Source organism: Gallinula chloropus (assembly GCF_964237585.1).
Source record: "Gallinula chloropus genome assembly, chromosome: 16".
In the NCBI taxonomy this organism is placed as follows: domain Eukaryota; kingdom Metazoa; phylum Chordata; class Aves; order Gruiformes; family Rallidae; genus Gallinula; species Gallinula chloropus.
Window position 1 is genome coordinate 16,696,641 of NC_140101.1, and position 9,330 is coordinate 16,705,970.

General features: G+C 50.3%; 1 long non-coding RNA gene across 1 annotated transcript; it reads right to left on the reverse strand.

Annotated features, from left to right (window-relative positions):
• Window positions 1-5,350: 5,350 nt before the first annotated feature.
• LOC311197659 lies at window positions 5,351-8,698 on the reverse strand. The gene is made up of 3 exons (XR_014617650.1): window positions 8,689-8,698; window positions 7,398-7,520; window positions 5,351-5,368 (listed from the first exon to the last, which is right to left on the reverse strand). It is a non-coding gene; the product is annotated as an uncharacterized lncRNA (long non-coding RNA).
• Window positions 8,699-9,330: the final 632 nt, after the last annotated feature.

The window sequence follows — 9,330 nt, forward strand, 5'->3', positions numbered from 1 at the left end:
AGGTGTCTATTGAAACATGTATATATTTTTGTTTTCCAAATTCTGGATAGTGTGTGACATCAGTTTGCCATAACTGTAAGGCTTGCAGTCCTCGGGGGTTAATTCCACCCGCGACTGATGGGAAAGACACTCGTTGGCAATCAGGACATGTAGCAATAATTTCTGTTGCCTGTTGTGTAGTGAGGTTGAAGGAGCGTTTTAATGCTCCGGCATTCTGGTGGAAAAAAGAATGGCTAAGCCTTGCTTGAGCAAAGAGATCTGGGAGAATTTGTGCAGTAAGGGTTAATAAGTCAGCTTGTCTATTTCCTTCTGCAATATAGCCTGGTAAGGTGGTATGTGAGCGGACATGCATAATAAAATAAGGAGTTAATCTAGAGTCCAACAAGGCAATAAGTTCCTGTAACAGATCAAATAAGAGAGAGTTAGAAACATCTTTCAAAACAGCGGCTTCTGCACGTTGAACTATTCCTGTAACATAGGCAGAATCAGTAATTATGTTAAGTGGTTCTGACCATTTACGGAAAACACGTACAACTGCTGCAAGTTCTACAATTTGAGGCGAGCCTGGTACTAGAGAAATGTCTGAGTTCCAGTTTTGGGTTTGTTGGTCCCACCAGATAATGACAGACTTATGAGTTTTCCCGGACCCATCCGTAAATACTGTGAAAGCTTCCAGAGGTGTCTCACTTCGCTTTGGTTTCTGTGACAGTTGAAAGTCAAGGTGTAAGAGTTTATGAGCTGGTAGGTGAGAAGAGATTTGTCCAGAGTAGTCTGCGAGGTCCATGGCAAAGACGTCTGACCGGTGGTATAGCCACGAAAGGTAAGCCTTGACCACTGGTAAATATATGTGTACAAAGTCAATTCCTGCTAAGGCTAGTAATCGTTGACGCGCTTTAAGAATCAGAGAGGCAAACATCTCATGTTGCGTAAGTATAGTTTTTGAGGGTTGGTGTGATAAAAATATCCATTCAATGATTATCAATGGGTCTTTTTGTGTAATATCCCATTGGAAAATGAGGGCGTATGGCTGTCGTGCAGGATTTAAAATTGCTAAATAAAAAGGAAGGTTTAAGTCACAACGGTGTGCCTGTCTAGACTCAATAGCCTCAGTCACCTTCGCAATAGCCATCTGAGATGGTTTGTCTAATGTTCTCGGAGCACAAATGTTAGTGTCTCCTTTCAGGAGTTTAAAAAGAGGATCAAGATCAGAGTTTGTGATTCCCAATAGTGGACGAACCCAGTTTATGGTTCCCAGGAGTTTTTGCACATCATTCAGATTGGTAATTTTTGTGTTTAGGGTAAGTGGCTGAGGTGCTATGGTTTTTGATCGTATTAGCCAGCCCAAATATTTCCATGGGGATATTGATTGAACCTTTTCAGAGGCAATACAGAATCCAGCTGCATTTACAGCTTTAATGACAAGGGCTACGGCCTTCTGCATGTCTTCTTCATGAAGGGCGGCTACAAGGATGTCGTCCATATAATGGTATATTAAAATAGTAGACATGGACTTCCTTATTGGGCTTAAAATTTTTGCTATGTACCATTGGCAAATTGTTGGACTGTTTTTCATTCCTTGTGGCAGCACTACCCAATGGAATCTGCGTAAAGGCTCTTGCACATTGACGCTTGGAATTGAAAAGGCAAATTTAGGTGCATCCTGAGGGTGCAAAGGTATGTTAAAGAAACAATCTTTTAAATCAATCACTGTAAGATGCCAATCTCGAGGTAACATGGTTGGTGAGGGGAGCCCCGGTTGGAGGGGTCCCATATCTTCCATAGCGTCATTAATTTTTCTAAGATCATGAAGTAGGCGCCACTTGCCATTGGGTTTTTTGATAACAAAAACAGGAGAATTCCAGGGACTGACCGAGGGTAACACATGTCCCTTTTGTAATTGTTCCTCTACTAGATCATTTAGAGCGCGCAATTTCTCAATAGGAAGGGGCCATTGATCCACCCAAATAGGGGTATCTGTTTTCCATGTGATTTTTAGAGTGTCGCGCTCCTCAATGGCCCCCCCTAAAAATGCGTTTTTAATGTCATTCCCCATTGTGATAGTACATCTCGTCCCCATAAAACCATTGGTATTGGTAAGACAAAGGGTTTAACTGTGGCTATGTGTCCTTCTGGGCCTTCAATAGTGACGGGGTGGAGGCTTTGTCGACTTGTGCCGGTTCCTCCTACCCCTGCAAGGGCCTGAGGGGTAGAAGTCAAGGGCCAATGTGGAGGCCATTTCGCCTGCGAAATGACTGTGACATCAGCTCCTGTGTCCAAGATACCTTGCAAAGGACATCTTTGTCCAGATTGAATCAGAATAGCCTTACACATGGGACGCTGATGGGATATGTTCTGTGCCCAATAAATTGAGGGAGTGCCTGTAGACCCAAAATTGCCCGTCCTAATGGGTAATGGTTCGGCTGTGACAGAATCTTTTTGTGGTCCCAAAAAGGGTACCAATTGAGCAATTCGGCTACCTGCTGGAATAGTACAAGGGGGAAAAGGAGTCCAAGCCATTATTGCAATATTGCCCACTGCGTCTGCATCCACCACTCCAGGGAGCACAAAAAGTCCCGTAAGCGTGGTAGAAGACCTACCAACGATTAGGGCACTCTGTTTTCCCAAACTAGCGCTGTCACTAGTGGTGGGCAGCAGGTGGACCGTGGAATCAAGTAATGTTACTGTGTGGGCGGTTGCCAGGTCCATTCCGGCACTGCCTGCGGTTGCTGGGCATAGACCTGTGGCATTGGCTGTGTTTGGACCCCCCCCTGCGGTGTAAGTGCATATTGCGGAATTTGTTTCTGCACGCGCCGCGGAATCGCGCTCCGCGACTTGTTTCCCTGAAGGAGCTGCCCCTGGGCGTTATATTTTGAGCGGCATCGGTTTGTGAAATGTCGCCCTTTCTGGCATCTGGGACAGACACCTGGGACTTGTGTCTGTGACTGTGGCTTTATCGGGCAGTTTTTCTTAAGGTGCCCAGGCTTTCCGCAATTAAAGCAGGTAGGAGAGGGTCTCATAGCTGCAAAAGCAGCGACCATAGTCTCAAATTTATGATCCATCGTCCCTATGCGATTGCATGCCTCAATCATTTCGATTAGAGTAGGATTCCTGTTTGGTAAAGCCTGTAAGACTCGCTTACAGTCCACATTAGCATTCTCTACAGCCAGTTTTAAAAGTAGTATTTCTCTCGCTTCCTTGTTGTCAATCTGTTTCTCTAACGCCATGCTCAGTCTATCTATAAATTGCATATAAGACTCGCGAGGTTCCTGTATTATAGCAGTAAAGGCTTTTTGTGGTTTTTGAGTATCGGGGGTCTTTAAAAGTGCCTTTTTTGCTTCCTCGCGTACAGCTCTCAGAGCTTCCCTTGGGACCTCTCTGGCTTGGGTTATGGGGTCGGCGTACTGCCCCGTCCCCGTTAAATGCTCCAAAGTTAATGCAGCCATATTAGGATCATTATGTCCTACATAGCTAGTCAGGAGGGTTTGTAACCCCTGTCTCCATTGAGATTCCCACAAGGTGTATTGCGTGGGTGTACACAGTAATTGTGCGAGAGCTTTGAGATCATGGGGTGTCATAGTATAAGTATCCAAAACTGACGATAGCATAGTAACAAAGTAGGGAGAAGATAAACCGTGCTCCGTAGCCGTGCGACGCAATTCCTTAATCACAGAAAAAGACAGAGGTTCCCACTGAGCCCTGCGCCCGAGCCCTTGATACATGACCGGTGCTACGATTTTTTGTGCCATTTCCAAGTCCCCTTCCCGTAACGCTTGCCGTTTGATTTTGGTCCATACGTTGTGCGGGTCAGGGGGGAACAGATCAGGCTCATCCTCCGGGTCCGAAGGACCAGGATCAAAGGGGTCGTCTTCAGGAGGGTAATTTACTAATCCCCCTTTATTTGAGGATGGCTTTGGCACAAATGAAGGGTCGGTTTCGGGGGAGGGAGGCAGTTCCGGTGGGGCTAAAGGAGCGACAGGGGAATCGTCCCCGTCAGAGTCTTTTCCAGGCGATTGATTCGCTCTATTAGAGCGCTCTTGCTCTTTTAAAGTTTCAAATATAATTCTCCACCAAGGGAGCAGTTTTTGCGCCTGGGGGTCACCCTTTGTGGCTCCGTCCCAAAGTTTAACACCCACGGAGTCCCATATATCCGTTGTAAAAATATTCGATGCAGTGACAGTGGGGATTTTAACCTGGACCCACTTCAAAGTGCATTTAAGATCGTGACCCGAAATAGTCTTATCATGTTTAGCTAATAAAGCTTTCATAAGTTCATATACGTCTCTTTCTACGGGAGTCGAAACTTGCCCTCCCATCTGGATTACCCGCAGCTCACCTCTCTTCCCCGAGGGATTGTTTGCCGGCTCCTGCTTCCTTTCAGCAGCATACTCTGTAGTTCTGCGGGAGTTGCGACCGGCTGCCAGATAGGCAGTTCTCCAGTTCCTTGGAGTGCCGAGTCGTCCGGTCCGCTTCGGATCGAATCACGTCCTCCGGTCCACTTAGGATCGAATCACGTCGTCCGGTCCGTTTTGGATCGAATCACGTCGGGGTCACCATTTGCCGCAACTGAGAGACGGGACACCGCTTAATGTAAGCAAGTGATCGGTTTATTGCACACATACAGCAGCTTATATATTTTCTAAGTGCGTCAAGCTTAGCGAGCTTTAAATTGATTGGATAATATAAAACCGTCAGAAGGCTTTTTACAGGTTACTGATGTCTTCAGGGTTAAAGGTTATCTTCACACCGCAGCTGCAGTTACACCGTCAACACAATGGAATGCTCCTCGCTTCATGATGTTTTGAGACGCCCCGTTCTTCGGGTCTCCCACAGCCTTCACAGCCTTCGTCCGACCAAGGCTATCAGGCCTCCCACAACTTTCATCCAACCAAGGCTATCAGATCTTGGTCGCTTGCTCCACTGTGCAATTTCGCAGCTGCAGAATCATCGTCTGCTTTTCCCACACTCATGGATGGCAGGGAGCAGAGATCCCATCTAGAGCTGTGGAGGACCCCACGCTGGAGTGCCTGGAGACACCTGAAGGACACTGTGACTCTGGGGGAAGCCCGTGTCGGAGCAAGCTCCTGGCAGTGAAACTTGCTGCTCTAGAGCTCGAGAAGAAAAACCCCCCCACACACCTTTTGTTGGGCAAATGAAGTGAGGTCCCTTACCTCTGAGTGCTGATGGAGTAGCGGGCCTCCCGGTTACCAAGATTGCGAACCAGCAGAGTCTCCTGGCTGCTGTACTTGACTGGACAGGTGGAGAAGTTCAGGTGGAGGGGGAAGTCCAGGAACGCCCGGGCACAACTAGCTCGGATCCGCTCAATGAACTGTCGCTTGTCTGTGACACAGGTGATCTGGTTGGAGTAATCCTGAGGGGAAGGAACAAATCACGGTACGTTCAGTCCGCAGCGGAAGGAAAACTGCTGCTTCCCACCACTAACAGGAGCCTTTGGGAATGGAACAGCACTTCTTTCTGTAACGACCTTTCCCTCCAGCAGCACCACTGGGACAGGACTGGTACCCTGCAGAGAGGAAACCGCCCTGCTGATCCAGCTGCCTCCTCAGTGAGCTGGCAGAACCAGACCAAGTCACCTGAGAGCTTGATGCCGAAGCACCAGAACAGAGTAATCCCATGGAAGGGATTGCAGCAGATCAAGGGCCTGCTTCCAGCACCACTCCGCATCCGGTTATGCCGCGGCACCAACTCCATCCCAGTGACCCCACTTGAAGCTTGCTGGGGGATGCTCAGGTACACTGTTGGATGGACTTTGCCACCAGCCATTGGTGAAATCACAGAATCACAAGGTTGGAGAAGACCTTTAAGATCATCGAGTCCAACTGTTCCTGTCCTGTGCTAAATCATATCCCATAGTACCTGATCTGCCCTTTTTTCAAACACACTCAGGGACGATGACTCAACCCCCTCCCTGGCAGCCTGTCCCAGGCCCTCACAACTCCTTACCGAGACGACTGTTTTAACATCAAGGGGGGCAGAGATTTCCCACCCCTTTCCACAGCATCTCAAGGACAAGGCTGGGGACACCCACCCTCCGAAAGCTGATCCACCTCCCCAGCCCCGAGCCGGCTCTGCTCCATACCCAAGCTATTCCTGACAGATCCCTGACAGGTACTGAAGGGCACCAACAATTCCAGCCCTGCCCTCGGCGCAGCCTCTTCCAGCTCCTCCCAGGCCCTGAGAGCTCTCGCTGCACATCTAACCTCTGACTTCCCTTTCACCTCAGCCCAGCACCTGGGGGAGGCAGGGGACAGCTCTGCTCTCTCTGCTGCACACTGTGGCACAGCCGATGCCTTGATAACGTCTCTGAAGTTTCCAGAAGTGACTGGGTGCCTTCCTGAAGCTGGTGCTCTCAGGCCCACAGGCGGGAGGCACGGGGACAGCCCTACCAGAGCCAAGCATGCTATTCCCAGCCCTGGGCTGATTCAGCAAGGAGCCAGACAGCCATTGCCCTGTCCCCCAGGCAGAGGCATTCCTCAGAGATAAGTCCTCCCAGCCTTGTCTCCCCTCTTCCAGCTGCACTGTGCCCACCCGAAAGACAGAGGCAGGTCTCCCACTTGTCCCCAGACACCATGGTGACACTGCAGCCAGTAGCTGCAGCTCGCTGCCAGTTCTGCCTGCACTCATCTGACACGTTCCCAACCTCCCGTGCTGTCCCAGGCAATCCCTCACCCGTTCCTTACGGGTCTCTCACTGTCCTCGCCAGTAACCCCCTGTCTGGGCAGTGTCATACCCACTGGTCCTGTGGAAGCAGCAGCTTTAAGCACCCATCCAAGCAAGTGTTACTCCAGATAAAACACATCCCCCCCACTCTGCCCATGGGGACTTCCCTGGCAAGACCCTGAAGCCTGCAACCCTCACACCCTTCTGAAGGCTCATGCTCCTCCTTCCAAGCCAAAGCATTAACAAATCGGCTTCATTAAGCCCTGAGCAGGTACCGCAGGGTCTACGGCCTTCCAAGGTCGACTGTGCCACTGCTGAGGGTGTCACGGCCCTGAGGGTTTGCTGTGACTACACCAAAGCAAGGAAGGAGGAGGTTAGTTCAGAGGGAGGATAGAAAATGGCAAGATCCTGCCCTTGTGTCCCACCCCAGCCTTCCCCCAGTAGCATCCCTTTGGTGATAGCAACTCAACTCCAGCAGAACTTGGTCGGGGGTTATTGATCCTGGCTTAGCACCAGATGTTGCTTCAACATCGTCCCGGGGGGAAATATGTTTTCCCTTTTCCCCAACAGAAGGAACTCGACCAGCAGCAGCGGTTTCAAAGGACAGCAGGACCTTGTCACCGAGGTATTTAGAGAAGCTCGGGGAAAGCCTGCCACCAGCACACACCTCCTTCAAACATCACATCAAACAGCAAGGGAAAGGGCAGGAAAAGGTCTACCTCATGACAGGAGCTTTCACTCGTATCTAGAGGCGGGAGAATCCGTGACCGCCTCAGCTCCCGGGTGCTGGCCAGCCTCTGCGCCTTGGTGACAGACTTCTCCAGGAAGGCAGAGGGTGTCCACTGAAACACAAAACACCAACAAGAGCTGCAGAAACACCTCTCTTCAGAAAGGCTTTTCTTGTTCAAGCACCACTGATAAACCATTTGTCACCACAGCCACTAGGATAGTCCTGGAAGTCCCCAAAGTTCCCCACTGAAATATTTAACATCAGTCAATGAATGATGGAGAGCGGAACACGCGCTCTGACCAAGCGGCTCTGTCCCCTGCGCTTCTCCTTCGTCCTCTCATGTGACACCTTTGAGGATTTCTGCTCTTTGGGCATTTGTTTCCCCTTTAGCTTTGCAGGATTCAGGCAGTGACCTTTGAAAGGAGTGGGGAGGAGTCATCAGAAACCCCCTAACTCCATCCTCGCACAATGCCCACAACCAGCCGGCGTGTGGAGATGTCACTGCTGGCTGAATCACAGGAGAGCAGAAAAGCAGCGCTGTGCCAAGACTGAGGTGGAGCTGGCTGGCTCCAAGCTTTAGTTATCTTTTTAATTAGCCCTTGTTTTCTCTCTGTTCTGGCCTCACAGCCCCCTCCACAGAAGCATACAGAGATACCTCCTCCATGAGGTTATATCCAGGAAAGGGAGCCTTGGCCAGCAAAAGGCACATTCATGGATGGGGAGGAGGAACTGCCCCACGTTCATGGATGGGGAGGAGGAACTGCCCCAACTCCACAGCTGTTTCAAGGGCTGGATCTGCGCTCAACCCAGAATGACACATATGACAGAACTGGTTTGGACCCCATTCTAGCTGGGACTGGACACGTCTCTCAAGTCTTCAGGCAGAGTCTGAGCAGCCCCACCACAGCCCCAGCTGCTGGGAGGGCAGGGATGGTCAGAGCAGCGCCTGCAAGGATGCTTCCGTGACAGAAGATACTGCTGCCCTCACCAAGAGGATGGGTAGAAGCACCCCAATGCTTCAGCTACTCCAGTGCACTGCCCAGGACATCCCATTAACTGGGTTCCAGCAGCACATTCCGACAGGACTCTGTACTTTCAGCCCACACTCCATCTCCCACTGCACCTTGATGGCCACCTCCAACACAAGTATGGCACCAAAGAGATGGGGTGGTGGTGTGTACCTTCACAGTGTGGCTAAACAGGAGGGGCAGGCAGAGGAGGGACACAGGGCAGGTTTCCAGCCTTACCACAGCTCCTATCTGGCCACAGCAGGTACTTACAGTGACATACTTCTTCTTTGGAGCCGTTACTGCTCTGCGCTGGAATATTCCAGAGAGCTCACTGGATCGATGAACGTTCTTAGTAGCCATGTCTCAGCTAATCTGGAAGGAGCAACAATGGCACTTTGAAAATCCAGGAAGAGCAGCTGACCCCAGGTGACTTTGTGCCCGACCTTATCACCTGCTCAGGGTTATTACACCAACCTCCAGCCCAGGGGCCGCGGCTGCCCCGAGCGTGAACAAGATCAGAACAGACCCCTTCCCACTTCGCCAGCCCAATGCCCACCCCCCGTGCCAGGAGCTTTGTCCTGTTTCTAACTAACGCAGCACGGAGTTCAATGCTCTGATGAAGAACTAGAGTCTCCAGGCTCAGTCGGTTGGTTTGAGCTACAGAAACTATCCAGCAAATATGACTCCTTCCAGGCATGAAATTCCCACAGCGCCCAAGAGCATTTCTCCCGGGAGAACAAGGGCCCTAATTTTCACTTATTAACACTCACACTCGAGGCTCTCTACAGGCATTTGAGGCTGTAACACCAGAAAGAAAACCATGAAGACATTAAAGGAACAACAGCAATAAGCTCAAACATAAAAACCACGTCTGTGCAAGCAGGGCTGCTAAAGACTTGATCCTAACGGCAG